Source organism: Stegostoma tigrinum, chromosome 1 (genome assembly GCF_030684315.1).
Source record: "Stegostoma tigrinum isolate sSteTig4 chromosome 1, sSteTig4.hap1, whole genome shotgun sequence".
In the NCBI taxonomy this organism is placed as follows: Eukaryota; Metazoa; Chordata; class Chondrichthyes; order Orectolobiformes; family Stegostomatidae; genus Stegostoma; species Stegostoma tigrinum.
This window is the reverse complement of record NC_081354.1, coordinates 124,547,598-124,562,903: the sequence shown is the minus strand read 5'-3', so window position 1 is coordinate 124,562,903 and position 15,306 is coordinate 124,547,598.

Sequence of the window (15,306 nt, the reverse complement as noted above, 5' to 3'; positions counted from 1 at the left end):
TAGGCAAGATTTGGGGAGCATAGGATGGGGAAGGAATCTACAGGGGATGGGCACATTAGAAATGTGGAGCTTATTCAAGGAAAAGCTCCTGTGTGTCCTGGATAACTATGTACCTGTCAGGCAGGGAGGAAGCTGTAGAGCGCGGGAGCCGTGGTTTATGAAGGAAGTGGAATCTCTGGTCAACAGGAGGAAGAAGAAGGCTTATGTTAGGATGAGATGTGAAGGCTCAGTTAGAGTGCTTGAGGGTTACAAGGTAGCCAGGATAGACCTGAAGAGAGAGCTCAGAAGAACCAGGAGGAGACATGAGAAGTTGTTGGCGGATAGGATCAGGGTAAACCCTAAGGCTTTCTATAGGTATCTTTAAGGAATAAAAGAATGACAAGAGTAAGATTAGGTCCAATGAAGGATAGTAGTGGGAAGTTGTGTGTGGAGTCAGAGGAGACGGGGAAGTACTAAATGAATATTTTTTGACAGTATTCGCTCTAGAAAACAGCAATGTTGTCAAGGAGAATACTGAGATACAGGCTACTAGACTAGGTGGGATTGAGGTTCACAAGGAAGAGGTATTAGAAATCCTACAGAGTGTGAAAATAGATAAGTCCCCTGGGCCAGATGGGATTTATCCTAGGATCCTCTGGGAAGCCAGGGGGGAGATTGCCAAGCCTTTGGCATTGATCTTTAACTCGTCATTGTCTACAGGAATAGTGCCAGATGACTGGAAGACAGCAAATGTGGTTCCCCTGTTCAAGAAGGGGAGTAGAGACAACTCTGGTAATTATAGACCAGTGAGCCTTAGTTCAGTTGTTGGTAGTGTGTTGGAAAAGGTTATAAGAGATAGGATTTATAATCATCTAGAAAAGAATAATTTGATTAGGGATAGTTAGCATGGTTTTGTGAAGGGTAGGTCGTGCCTCAAAACCTTATTGAGTTCTTTGAGAAGGTGACCAAACAGGTAGATGTGTAAACCGGTTGATGTGGTGTATATGGATTTCAGCAAGGCGTTCAATAAGGTTCCCCACAGTAGGCTATTGTACAAAATGCAGAGGAATGGGAGATATAGCAGTTTGGCTCCGGAAATTGACTTGCTGAAAGAAGACGGAGGGTGGTGGTTGAAGGGAAATGTTCATCCTGGAGTCCAGTTACTCGTGGTGTACCACAAGGGTCGGTGTTGGGTCTGCTGCTGTTTGTCATTTTTATAAATGACCTGGATGAGGGCGTAGAAGGATGGGTTAGTAAATTTGCAGATGACACAAGGTCGGTGGAGTTGTGGATAGTGACGAAGGACGTTGTAGGTTGCAGAGAGACATAGATAAGCTGCAGAGCTGGGCTGAGAGGTGGTAAATGGAGTTGAATTTGGACAAGTGTGAGGTGATGCACTTTGGTAGGAGTAACCGGAAGGCAAAGTACTGGGCTAATGGTAAGATTCTTGGTAGTGTCGATGAGCAGAGAGATCTCGGTGTCCATGTACACAGACCCTTGAAAGTTGCCACCCAGGTTGACAGGGCTCTTAAGAAGGCATACAGTGTTTTTAGCTTTTATTAATGGAGGGATCGAGTTCCGGAACCAAGAGGTTATGCTGCAGCTGTACAGAACTCTGGTGTGGCCGCACTTGGAGTATTGCATACAGTTCTGGTCACTGCATTATAAGAAGGATGTGGAAGTTTTGGAAAGGGTGCAGAGGAGATTTACCAGGATGTTGCCTGGTATGGAGGGAAGGTCTTATGAGGAAAGGCTGAGGAACTTGAGGCTGTTTTTATTAGAGAGAAGAAGGTTGAGAGGTGACTTAATTGAGACATAATATAATCAGAGTTAGATAGGGTGGATAGGGAGAGCCTTTTTCCTTGGATGGAGATGACTGCGAGCACGACAGGGCATAGCTTTAAATTGAGGGGTGAAAGATATAGGACAGAGGTAGTTTCTTTACTCAGAGTAGTAAGGGAATGGAATGCTTTGCCTGCAACAGTACAAGATTCGCCAACTTTAAGTACACTTAAGTCGTCATTGGACAAGCATATGGATGTACGTGGAATAGTGTAGGTTAGATGGGCTTCAGATTGGTATGACAGGTCGGCACAACATCGAGGGCCTGTACTGTGCTGTTATGTTCTATGTTCTATATGTCCATTTTCAGATTCTGTTGAATGTAGCCCCAAAGAAATTTAACAATTTTTTTTGTGAGTATTCGTTATATGAATATTAACATCCCTGATTTATCTTCCTGAATTATTTATGATGAGTTATCTTCTTCCAGACATCCTTTTAAGATTTTTGTAACATAGCATTGATTCACTGAATGATTTCTTTCAATGGCTGAAGAGTCATTGTGTCCCTATAGTAAGACCTCTCCATTTCTTCAACCATTACTTAATGCAGATAAGTGGACTGTGATTATATTTCCTTTTTGTTCTTCTTACCTGAATGAAAATTGCTTAGAAAACAGTTGCGCTGTGCTTATATGCTATTTCAAAACCTCAGGAGGCTATTTAATTCTAACGAGGTGCCCAACATAATTATTTCGGCGATAGTAGGAACTGCCGATGCGGGAGAATCTGAGATAACATGGTGTGAAGCTAGATGAACACAGCAGGCCAAGCAGCATCAGAGGTGCAGGAAAGTTTGATGTTTGGATTGAGACCCTTCAGAAATCTCTGAAGAAGGGTCTCAACCCGAAATGTCAAACTTTCTTGCTCCTCTGCTGCTTGGCCTGCTGTGTTCATCTAGCTTCACACCATGTTATCTATAATTACTTCAGCTATGACTTGGTTATATAATTATAGTTTTGGTCATTCTCTATACCGAAAAGAATAGCTAAATTGCGAATCAGAGTTTAGACTGCGATCATTAAAATCACAAACAATACTTATGAAAATAATTTCCTGGCTTATACATCAGCAATTGACAGAATATGTTACACTTCATTAGGGTAGATGTTCCATTTGCTGTAAGCCACAATCTCCCAACTCAATAGATTTATTTAGGCTTAAAAAGTACCATACTACATGAGTAACAAAGTGTAGAGCTGGATGAACACAGCAGGCCAAGCAGCATCTTAGGAGGACAATAGCTTTTGTGCTCCTAAGATGCTGCTTGGCTTGCTGTGTTCATCCAGCTCTACACTTTGTTACCTCTGATTCTCCAGCATCTGCAGTTCCCATTATCTCTTACACCATATGAGTATTTAACTAATACTGTGTATACTAGGATATATTTATTTTGCTGTTGTTAATTCATTATAAACACTGCCTGAAAAATTGCCAATTCTGTTGTAATAATGAACGTTCTGAAATGTTAGTTTTCCAAACTATGTACTGCCATTAACAGTGCTGTTGATGATTGTCTTCATGTCTCAGTAGATATTGAATGTTGATTGTCAGTATTATGTATTGTGTTCTATTATTCTGTAACAAATTGAAAGAGTTCAAAACTTGAGGAAATGGAATATTGTTCTGAAATTTCTCATTTTTGTCTGACCTCCGCCTCCATGATTTGTCTCTGAGACTGATTTCTGTTCAAAAGTCTATTTCGTTCAGATGTTAGGTGAATAAGCAAGAACATGGCAGATGGAATATAAGATGAACTAATATGAAGTTGTGCACTATGATAAGAAAGACAAAATTATTTCACAAATGGTAAAACAGCACTTCTCAAATGTTTTCCCATTAAGACTCCAAATTGAGGATTAGAAATTGTTGTGACTTCTAGGTGAGAGCTGAGAGATGGGTGGAGGTTGAGGGCATTATGATAGAGTGGCTGTCAGTTAGAATGAATGCACAGCTGGGATGATTCCCTCAGAACTCCATGTCAGCCATAGATACTTAAAACATGTTACATCAACATTTCCATTCGTGTCTCTGGTTGTGGTCCCAACTCCCACTTTGGGAAGCCTGTATAAGGTGTTAGTAATGGACCTCACTTTCCTTGTAGGTACACCACTGAAAGTTAGCATGCAAATGCCACAAAATAATGGAGGCTGCTTAAATGTATAGAGATTGAAACAAGTTGGGTGAGCTAGCGGAGGAGGACAGCTACACAGTAACTAATTAAACTTTCATATTTATTTTAACACAATAAAATGGCAGGACAGGTAATGTTTTAAGGAAACAGCATAGTGTATCTCTTAGATACAATGGCAATCTATAGTTACTAAATCTGTAAGTTCCTTTAGCTCGAGGAGCTTTAGCTTAGAGCGTATGAGCTGGAGACAGAATTGTAGACATTGTGATACATCAGGGAGGAATAAGTTACCCAGATGTTTTGTTCCAGAAGGCACTCTTTTATGTTAATGTTGTCATATTTAGTCAATGGACAGCAGCATGAGGGTGTGACTACAAGTCAGGCAGATAATTGGATCGAGAAGGTGGGAGTGAAAGAGCTTCAGCCCTGGAAATTGTCCAGCAGGTTCAATCTCGTGCAACTTGTATGATGAGAACGAAGACTGTAATGTGACTGGGCTGACTAATCATGGCAGCATCATGGTAAAAGAATCCAATCAAGTAGACATGTTTAAAGTGATGTCATGATAGCGGGAAGTATAGTCTTAGGGTAGACACTGCTCACAAGGGCTCTTCTTAGTGCTGCAGTTATGTCACAACCTGTTCAGAGATGTGAAATAATATCTCTAACAGGTGGATTAGAAAATATCTAGACACTCGTCATTGTTGCCAAGAGTGTGAATCCAAAAAGCTGTCTTGTCTGCCCCATGTCTAGTGTGCAGGATATACTCAGGGCTAGAGAGGAATTTGCAATGAGGGTGGGGGGAATCTAGTTGTCATGATACGTGTTGATACCAACTAAATACGTAAAACTAGAAAAGGTTCTGCATTGATAGTATGAAGAACTAGACACCAGGTTAAAAAGCAGATTCTCAAAGTTTTTTTCTGATGAAGGGTCTAGGCCTGAAATGTCAGCTTCCTTGCTCTTCTGATGCTGCTTTGCCTACTGTGTTCATCCAGCACTATACTTGTTATCTCAAAGTTAATGATTTTTTTTCTGGATTATTACCTAAACACTGCGAATTTGCATAGGGAATAGAAGATTAAAGTGACGAATGTGTGTCTCAAAGACTGGTGTTGGAGAAGTAAGTTCGGATTCGGGCACTGGCATCAACATTGGGGAAACTGGAGGCTTTCCTTTTGGGATGTGCTTGAACTGAACTGTGCTGGGTCTAAAATTCCAACAAATCATATAACTAGTGAAAGTAGGGAGGATTTTAAACTAGATCAGGCTACGAAGGATCATGTAGTGCAAGGTTGAGTAAATTGAAGAAAAATGACAAATAGATCAAGGTAACAATACATGTAATGGTAATCAGAGTTTGGCAGGAATGGAAAATAATTGTAACCTTAGGAGTGTGGTAGCAGAAAATACTGTATTAATGGTTCTGTATGTGAACATTTGCAGCATTAAAACCAAAACAGATGAATCTTCAACTCAAATAGAAGTTCACACGGATGACCTGACAGCCATGAACAGATGTGGCTACAGTGAAACCAAAACTGAGATCTTAGTATCTGAAAAGGCAGGATGTGAGAAATAGGTAGTGGGGTATCTGTGTTAACTAAAGATATGTTGGTGCTAGCGTGAGAGATTATTTTCTTTCTAAAATTCAAGAACTGGATTCAGTTTGGGTACAACTAAGAAGCAGCAAAGGGCATAACTTTGGTAGGATTTGTTTACAAGCCACGAAATAGCAGTGATAATGTGATTATAGTATAAATCAGGAAACTAGATGTGTATGTGACAAAGTAGTACTGTGAACATGGGGTCTTTGATCTACATTTGGACTAGGTAAACCCAATTAGTACTAATGTTGTAGAGGACAATTGGGTCCACTGTTATTCATTATTTATATAAATGATTTGGATGAGAATTTAGGAGGCATGGTTAGTCATTTTGTGGATGGTACTAAGCTTGGTGTTATAGTGGACAGTGAAGATTCACTGAGAATACAGTGATATCTTGGAAAAACTGGGCCAGGGGGCTGACGAATGACAGTTTAATTTGGATAAATCCAAGGTGTTCCATTTTGGTAAAGCAGACCAGGGTAGGACTTATACAGTCAATGGTAGGGCTGTGGAGTGTTCTAGCACAGATCTATGGCTACAAGTTCACAGCTCCTTGAAAATAGTCACAGGTACACAGGGTGATGAAGGCATGCTAGCTTTCATTAGTCAGAGTCTTGAGTATAGGAGGTGGGATGTCCTGTTGAAGCTGTACAAGACTTTCATAAGGCCACATTTGGAGAACTGCGTGCAGTTTTGGTTGCCCTACTATAGAAAGGATATTCTTAAACTAGAAAGAGTGCAGAAAAGATTTACTAGAATGCTACCTGGACTGAAAGGTTTGTGTTAGAGAGGTTAGATAGGTTGTGACTCTTTTCCCTGTAACGTTGTAGAGTGTGGGGTGACCTTAATAGAGATATAAAATTGAGAGATGTAGATAAGGTGGAAAAGGGGAGAGCTATGGTAGGGGAGTCTAAAACTAGAGATATGCTTAAGGTAAGAGGGGAGAGATACAAGAGTCTGGAGGGTCACTTTTTTTTTCAGTGAGTGTCTGGAATGGGCTGCTACAGGTATTGGTGGAATTTGTCATTTAAGACACATTGAGACAAGTACATGGATGGGATATGTACTGGGGGATATGGCCCAAAAGCAGACAAATGGGATCTATTTTAAATTATGAAAACTGGACAGCAAGAGCCAGTTGAGCTGAAGGGCATTTTCCATGCTGTGACCTTTACGACTCTGTGTGACTCTGTATACAGACGGTTTACTTCATGGTTATGGAGCAGTAGATGAGGAATCAAGCAGCGAATAAGTTATTTTAGATTTGGCATTTTGCAGTGATAAACAACAAATTAGTAATCTTGATTTAAAGCAGCCATAGGAAAGAGAAACTACAAAATGATAATATACAGTATGTTTGGAACTGATCTATTATGATCAGAAACTTGGTCCTAAATCTAAACAAAGGAATCTATGATGTTAGGAGGGCCAAAATACTGATGGTAGATTGGGAAACTACATTTGAAAGGTATGATAGTAGACAGGCAACAGCTAATGTTTTAAGGATTAATATATAGTATACAACAAAAACATATTCCAGTAATGTAAAAAGCCCACCTTCCAGTTGTGACTAACAAAAGAAATCAAGGACTGTATTAGATTAAATAAAAATATTGAAAAAGTAAGCCCAAAGGTTGGGAGGATTTTAGAATTTGCAAATGAACACAATGAGGCTATGAAAGGGCTGGTGAAATGATAGAATGACAGTAAACTGGTGAGAAACATAAAAATAAACTGTGAAAACTACCATAGCTATGTAAAAAGGGGGGGAAAAAAAAAGCAAAAACACATGGGTCCATAACAACTAGTGCCAAGACAATTCATAAGAGTGAAGAAATGGCGGAGAAAATAAACAGGGAAGGGTCACCAGACCCAAAACGTTAACTGATTTTTTTTTTCTTTTCTTCACAGATGCTGCCAGACCTGCTCAGCTTTCCCAACAACTTCTGTTTTTGTTCCTGATTTACAGCATCCACAATTCATTCAGGTTTTTAAACAAAAATACTTAACATATGTCCTCATGGAAGAAAGTACTGAAATGATTAAGAAGGCCGTATCAATCTAGATTAGATTATAAGAGTTATGTTGGAGCTGTATAGGACTCCGATTAGGCCACAGCTGGAGTACTATGTGCAGTTCTGGTCATCACATGATAGGAAGGATGTAATTGTACAGGAGGATGCAGAGGAGATTCATCAGGATGGAACATTTTAGTTTTGAAAACAAGCTGGATAAGCTTGGGTTGTTTTCTTTGGAGCAGGGAAGTTTAAGGTAGCATCTGATAGAGGAATATAAGATTGAGGGGCATGAACAGGATGAATAAAAAGCAGCTATTCCCCCTCAGTTGAAGGGTCCAAAAACAGGTGGGAATAATTTTAAAATGAAAGGCAGGAGATTTAGAGGTGATTTGAGGAAAAACTTTTCACCCAGTGGGTGGTGGTACTGGTCTGGTAGGCTTGTTGAAATGGGTAACCTCACAAACTTTAAAAAAAGTATTTGGATCAGCACTAGAATGTCGTAAGGCAATGGACCCTGTTGTGGAAAGTGGGATTAATGTTGATTTAGTGTCACTTTGATTGTAGACTTGATGGGCTGAGGAGCCTCTTCTTTGCTATCACTCTGTGAAAGATTAAAGAATCTAGGATCAAGAAAATGAGGAACTTCAAGATACCAATCTTTGTAAAAAAAAAAAGTACTAAAGAAAAGTAACACATCTTAAAGTGGACATACTCCTGTATTTGATGCTTTGGAACACAACATAGAACAGTACAGTACAGCACAGTACAGGCCCTTTGGCCCATGATGTTGTGCCGACCTGTTATCCTAGTCTAAGACCAAACTACCCTGCATACCCTACATTTTACTAGCATCCATGTGCCTATCCAAGAGTTGCTTAAATGTCCCTAATGTATCTGATTCCACTACCACCTCCAGCATTGCATTCCATGCACCCACCCCTCTCTGTGTAAAGGACCTACTTCTGATTTCTTCCTCCAATCACCTTAAAATTATGCCTCCTCGTAATAGTCACTTCTGCCCTGGGAAAAAGTCTCTGCGTATCCACTCTATTTCCCTCATCATCTTGTACAGCTCTATCAAGTCACCTTTCATCCTCCTTCACTCCAATGAGAAAAGCACTAACTCCCTCAACCTTTCCTCTTAAGACCTGCCCTCCATTCCAGGCAGCATCCTGATAAATGTCCTCTGCACCCTCTTTAAAACTTCTATGTCCTGCCTATAATGAGGCAAGGTAAAAGAGAAGATGAAACAAACTCAAAATGCTGGAGAAACTCAGCAGGTCTGCCAGCATATGGGAACAGTAAAATCAAGTTAGCACTTCAAATCCGATTTGACTTTTCCTTGAAGGGACAGCCCTCTCCAAAGAATGTAATCTCTGAAGAAGAGTCTTACTGGATTCCAAACAACTGTGTCCAACCTGCTGAGTTTCTGTGGCATTTTCTATGTCTCCGATTTCTAGTATCCATAGTTTTTGCTTTTATTATGATAGTAAATTTGTTAGTATTCATCTTTCAAAGTTTTATAATCTTTGTAATTATTCCAGGAGACTGTGTTTGGCAACTGTAGCCCCATTTTTAAGGTCTTACTGAAAATTTGTAGCTTGGGTTTTGGATGCAGTTGTTTGTTAGCTCGCTGACCCAGTTGTTCTGTGGTGTATAGATATTTCGTTACCCTTCTGGGCAACATCATCAGTGCAACCTCTAATTGAAGCATTGGTGTTCTGCTTCCGGATTTTTGATCCACAGGAGAATAGCACAATTAGTAAAACTGGAACACATTGGTTAACAGTGAGTAGGAGAAACATGGGTAATTTCAAAGCTGGCTGTGATTATTCACATACTACGAGTATACTTGTTTGAATCCGTTATTTACAATCTATATCAAAGATCTGGATGCGGGGATCAATGTAATATTTCCAACTTTGTAGATGACACAAAACTGTTATCTCACTCTCTAAGTGTGGGGCTGGATGAACACAGCAGGCCAAGCTGCATCTCAGGAGCACAAAAGCTGACGTTTTGGGCCTAGACCCTTCATCAGAGAGGGGCATGGGGAGGGGGAACTGGAATAAATAGGGAGGGGGGGGGTGGAGACAGACCGAAGATGGAGAGGAAACAAGATAGGTAGAGAGGAGAGTATAGGTAGGGAGGGGATAGGTCAGTCCAGGGAAGATGGACAGGTCAAGGAGGCGGGATGAGGTGGTAGGTAGGAAGGTGCGGCTTGAGGTGGGAGGAAGAACAAGTTAGGGAAGCGGAGACAGGCTGGGCTGGTTTTGGGATGCAGTGGTGGAAGGGGAGATTTTGAAGCTGGTGAAGTCCACATTGATACCATTGGGCTGCAGGGTTCCCAAGCGGAAAATGAGTTGCTGTTCCTGCAGCCCAATGGCTTCAATGTGGACTTCACAAGCTTCAAAATCTCCCCTCTCCCCGCTGCATCACAAAACCAGCCGAGCTCATCATCTCTCCCCCTCTTTTCTTCTCCCCCCCCCCCACTGTATCCCAAAACCAGCCCAGCCTGTCTCCGCTTCCCTAACCTGTTCTTCCTCTCACCCATCCCTTCCTCCCACCTCAAGCCGCACCTCCATTTCCTACCTACCACCTCATCCCGCCTCCTTGACCTGTCCATCTTCCCTGGACTGACCTATCCCCTCCCCACCTATACTCTCCTCTCTTCCTATCTTCTTTTCTCTCCATCTTCGGTCCGCCTCTTCTTTCTCTTCCCCCCCCCCCCCCAACCCTACTTATTCCAGTTCCCTCTCCCCATCCCCCTCTCTGAAGGGGCTAGGCCCGAAATGTCAGCTTTTATGCTCCTGAGATGCAGCTTGGCCTGCTATGTTCATCCAGCCCCCCCACTTTGCTATCTTGGATTCTCCAGTATCTGCAGTTCCCATTATCACTGTTACAATATGAGTGAGAGTTGTGGATAGGATGCAAAGACACTTCAAGAAGATTTCAAGAAGTTAAGTGAGTGGGCAAATATTTGGCAGATGCAATACATTATGGAAAACGTGAGATTATCCACTTTGGTATGAGAAACAGAAATACAGATTGTTTCTTAAGTATTGAGAGGCTGGAAAGTGTTGAACTTCAAAGAGATTTATGTATCCTTGTTTATGAATCATTGTAAGTTGGCATGCACTTACCAGTTAAGGCAAATGATACATAGACTAATTAGATTCCATTATGGCCAGTCAACTCCTGACTTCATTACAGCCTTGATTTATAACATGGACTTTTGCTGACTTCCAGAGGTGAGGTGACAGTGACAGCTAACATCAAGGCTGCATTTGACTGAGCATGGCATCATGGAGGTCTAGCAAAACTGGAACCAGTAGGAGGGATAACGGGAACAGCAGATGCTGGAGAATCCAAGATAATAAAGTGTGAATCTGGATGAACACAGCGGGCCAAGCAGCATCTCGGGGAAAGGGTCTAGGCCTGAAACATCAGCTTTTGTGCTCCTGAGATGCTGCTTGGCATGCTGTGTTCATCCAGCTTCACAGTTTATTATCTTGGAATCAGTAGGAATTGTGGCGGGGGGGGGAATCTCTTAGCTGGTTGGAGCCATAGCTGGCACATAGGAAGATGGCTGTCATTGTTAGAGGTCAGTTTTCTCAAATCTAGGATATTTTCCAGGAGTTTCTTGGGGTGGTGTCCTAGGCCTAACCACTTTCAGCTGCTTCATTAATGACCTTCCTCTATCATAAGGTCATTAGAGGGGCTGATTACACAATGTTCAGCACCATTTGGAACTCCAGATATTGAAGCTGTCCATCTTCAAATGGAAGAAGTCTTGGACAATATCTAGGATTGGACTGATACGTACCAAGTAACATTTGTGCCACCCAAATACCAGACAATGACCATCACCAATACGAGACAATCTAACCATCACTTCTTGACATTCAATGGCATTGCCTTCACAGGATCCCCCACTACCAACACCCAGGAGATTACTATTGACCAAAAACTCAACTGGGCTAATCACATAAATACTGTAGTTACAGCAGAGGGTCAGATGCTAGGAATATCTCAGTCTGTCCATCATCTACAAAGCACAAGTCAGGAGTGTGATGGAATCCTCGCCGCTTTTCTGGATGAGGAGTGCAGCTCCAAAAACACTCGGAGCTTGACATCATCCAGGAGAAAGCAGCCCACTTGATTGGCACCACATCCACAAGCATTCAGTGCCTGCACCAGTACAGCTGGTGTGTACTATCTGCAGGATCTGCTTGGCATATTCCACAGTTGCAACTGATTTTATTTTCATTGTTCATTACTTTATGCAATAAAACTTTCGATTCTATTTTCAAATTTGGACCCAATGTCTTTAGCCCTGTGAAAGCCTATACCTGTCCAAATCTTGACCTAGACCAATTTAGCAGTAAAACAGCAGTTCCACCACATCACACTCCTGGTTATGTCCCTTAAATTTGTCCTTGTACCAAACACACAACTCTCACAAGAGGGTGCACTCCTTCATGGGGACCACAAAGTTGACATGACAATACTCCTTATGAACATTTCTCCATTAGAATCTCTTCAGTGCTGAGAGCCTTCACCCTGCCTACACTTGCAATGCCTCTGTATCCACTTTGACAGTGTTCAATGTACAATGGGTTATGAGTTATGCATCTGTTTTCACAATAGTGTTGCTCAATGAAGGAAACTAAACATGTTATGGCCCATTCCCATCCAAAAGCCTTAAATGTTAAAGTGCAAATATAAACAAGATACTGTGGATGCTGGAAATTTGAAATAAAAACAAAATGCTGAAGAAATTCCACAGGTATCGCAGCATTTGCCAAGGAGAAAACTGAACATTTTGAGTCCAAGAGCAAAAAGTGGATGCATGGGGAAGATCTTGGTAAGATGCTCATCATTATTGATGACGTGTTGAAAGTTGCGAAGACCATAATGTAGTCTGTCCAGGGAAATACTGGATGACAAAGGGTACTCTATTGGTTGTATACGGTGTCTGTCTCCTGAGGAGGTCATTGCTATTTTTCACTTTGGCATGTCGGATCTGGCAATCGATGAGTTGAGCATCGTATCCTGCTCTTATGAGGGCATCCTTCCAAATCTTTGCGTGTCCTTCTTATCTTAGCAGATCCTCTGTATGTGCAGGACTTGCCCATAGGGGATGGGTTTTTTATTATGTTTAGGGTGGAAGCTAGAGAAGTGCAGCATTGTGAGGTTATCTGTGATCTTGTCATAGAGTGAGGTATTGAAGTGTCTGTCCTTGATGGAGATGTGTGTGTCCAAGAACAAGACCAATTCTGAAGAGTGGTCTATGGTATGAAATGATTGTGGGATGAAACTTACTGATATTGCTATGTAGTTGTTTCAGTGATTCCTTGCCATGAGCCCAAAGGAGGAAAATATCGTCAGAGGTCCTGTGCAGCAAAGGAGTCATGTTCAAACTTTCTCATGAAAATGTTGGTATACTGGGGAGCAAATCTGGTCCTCATGGCTGTTCCGTGTGTCTGGATGAAGGAGTGGTTGTCGAAGGAGAAGACACTGTGGTAGAGGATGAAGTGGATGAGTTATAGGATGGTGTCTGGAAATTGGCAGTTGGTATTAAGTATTGAGGCTCTTGCAGTTGTGCCATCATGGAGGATACTAGTGTAGAGTGCCAAAACGTCTCTTGTGTCGAGGAATGTTCCTGGTTCAAATATAGTCATCTATAGATCAAGAAGTCTGTAGTGTCACAATCGGAGCTGAAGGTCCATTGTACAATGGGTTTCAAGATGCCCTCTATAGCCAGACAGGTTCTCACGTAAGGTCCCATAGCCTGATAGGGTGGAACAGACAGGTGTGTTGGTTTTATGTATCTTCAGAAGCCAGTGGAAGTCTCCTAAGTGAGAAGTACATGGGATGAGAGTGTGTAGGATACTCAAAGTCTGGATCAAAGGTCTTGATCAATTTGTTGAGATGGGTGTGTTCTTTGGTTGGATTGGCAGGTACTTGTCTGTTGTGTTTGTGGTGTCGGTATGCTTTGTAGTAGTCTGTACAATTCAGCGTGATGATGGCTCCTCCTTTTGTCTACTGGATTGATGACGATGTTGTGATTGTCTTGAGAACATGGATGGCATTGTGTTGTGCTTGGGTGATGTTCTGCGCTATCTTTTGTGTGTGAGTCTAAGACTTAAGACGATTTAGTGAGAGCCGGCGAGTCTCTCTTGAGAGATGATAGCTGTTAACTCTGGCAAGTAGCAATTAAGTCTCCTGGCTTTGTCCGACTGCCCTCTTCTTTTATACCCTTGATGACATACCAATTTCTTTCAATAGTTTTGACAACATTTGACCAATCCTATCAGATTTAAATTTAATTGGTTTTTGCTATCTATGTGCTTGGTTCAAATTGATTGGCTGGCTAAATTCAAAACTTGTCTTAATAACAAAGCAAAACTGCTTGACCTGCTAACTGTACTGACTTTTGATATGTGTTTCAATTCGAGTGCTCTCAACGTACTTTGAGTTTCAAGCTGCTCACAGACGTTTATGCATCGATAAAGCACAGCCTTTTAAAGGGACCACACAATGCTTTCCATCTTAGAATTTTACAAACACCAATGTTTTACAGATAGCCAACTCTTAACGTCCTGCCTCCCAATCCTCAAATACTCTACCCAACTTCGCAACGCTCCACAGTTTAGAGAAATACGATTGAGGGTCAATAGCTAATATTAGTGGCAGATATAGATCAAATCTGCTGAAGGCATAACCAAGAAAACCAGACACCCAATGTAGTAGGGAGAGGGAAGTGAGGGAGGCAGGGAAATATGGGAAGAGAAAGTTCATGATCTGAAGCTGTTGCTGAACCCGATACTGAGTTCAGAAGACTTAAAAGTGCATGAATGAGGAATGAGATGGTATTATTCCAGCCGTGCATTGGAATTTTGTTTTATTCATTTGTCAGATGTTGGCTATTCTGGCTAGTTGGCAGTGAATTGCCTTCTTGAACCACAGCAGTCCACATTCTGTAGGTTGACCCACAATGCCCTTGGGAAGGGAATTCCAGCGACAGTGAAGAAACAGCGATATATTTCCAAGTCAGGATAGTAACTGGCTTGATAGGGAACTTGCAGGAGGTGGTATCCCATTTATTTGCTCCCCTTGTCCTTCTAGGTGGAAGTGGCTGTGTTTGGAAGGAGCAATTTAAGGAGTTTTTAGTGAATTTATGCAGTGCATCTCATAGTACACACTGCTACTACTGAGCTTTGAAGGAGTGGATGCTGTGGACGTGGGGCTAATGAAATGAACTGCATTCTGCTGGGTGGTGTCAAACTTCTTGAGTGTTGGAGCTGCACGCATCCAAGCAAGCTGGGAGTATTCTGTCAACTCTTGACTTGTGCCTTGTAGCTGATGCATAGGCTTTGGGGAGTAGGAGATGAGTTACTTGCTGCCCTATTCCTAGTCTCTGACCTGCTCTTGCAGCCACAGTATTTATATGCCAAGTCTAGTTGACTTTCTGGTTAGTGGTTAACCCCAAGGATGTTGTTGATAATAGGACATTCAGTGGATGGTAACACTATTGAATGTCAAGGAACATTTGTTTAGATTCTGTCTTATTGGTGTTGACCATAGCGTGGCATTTGTGTGGTGTGAATATTGCTTGACCCTTGTCAGCCCAAGCTTGGAAATTGTCCAGGTCTTCTTGCATTTGAATATGGACTGCTTCAATATCTGAGGAGAGTGCTGAACATTGTGCGATTATCAGA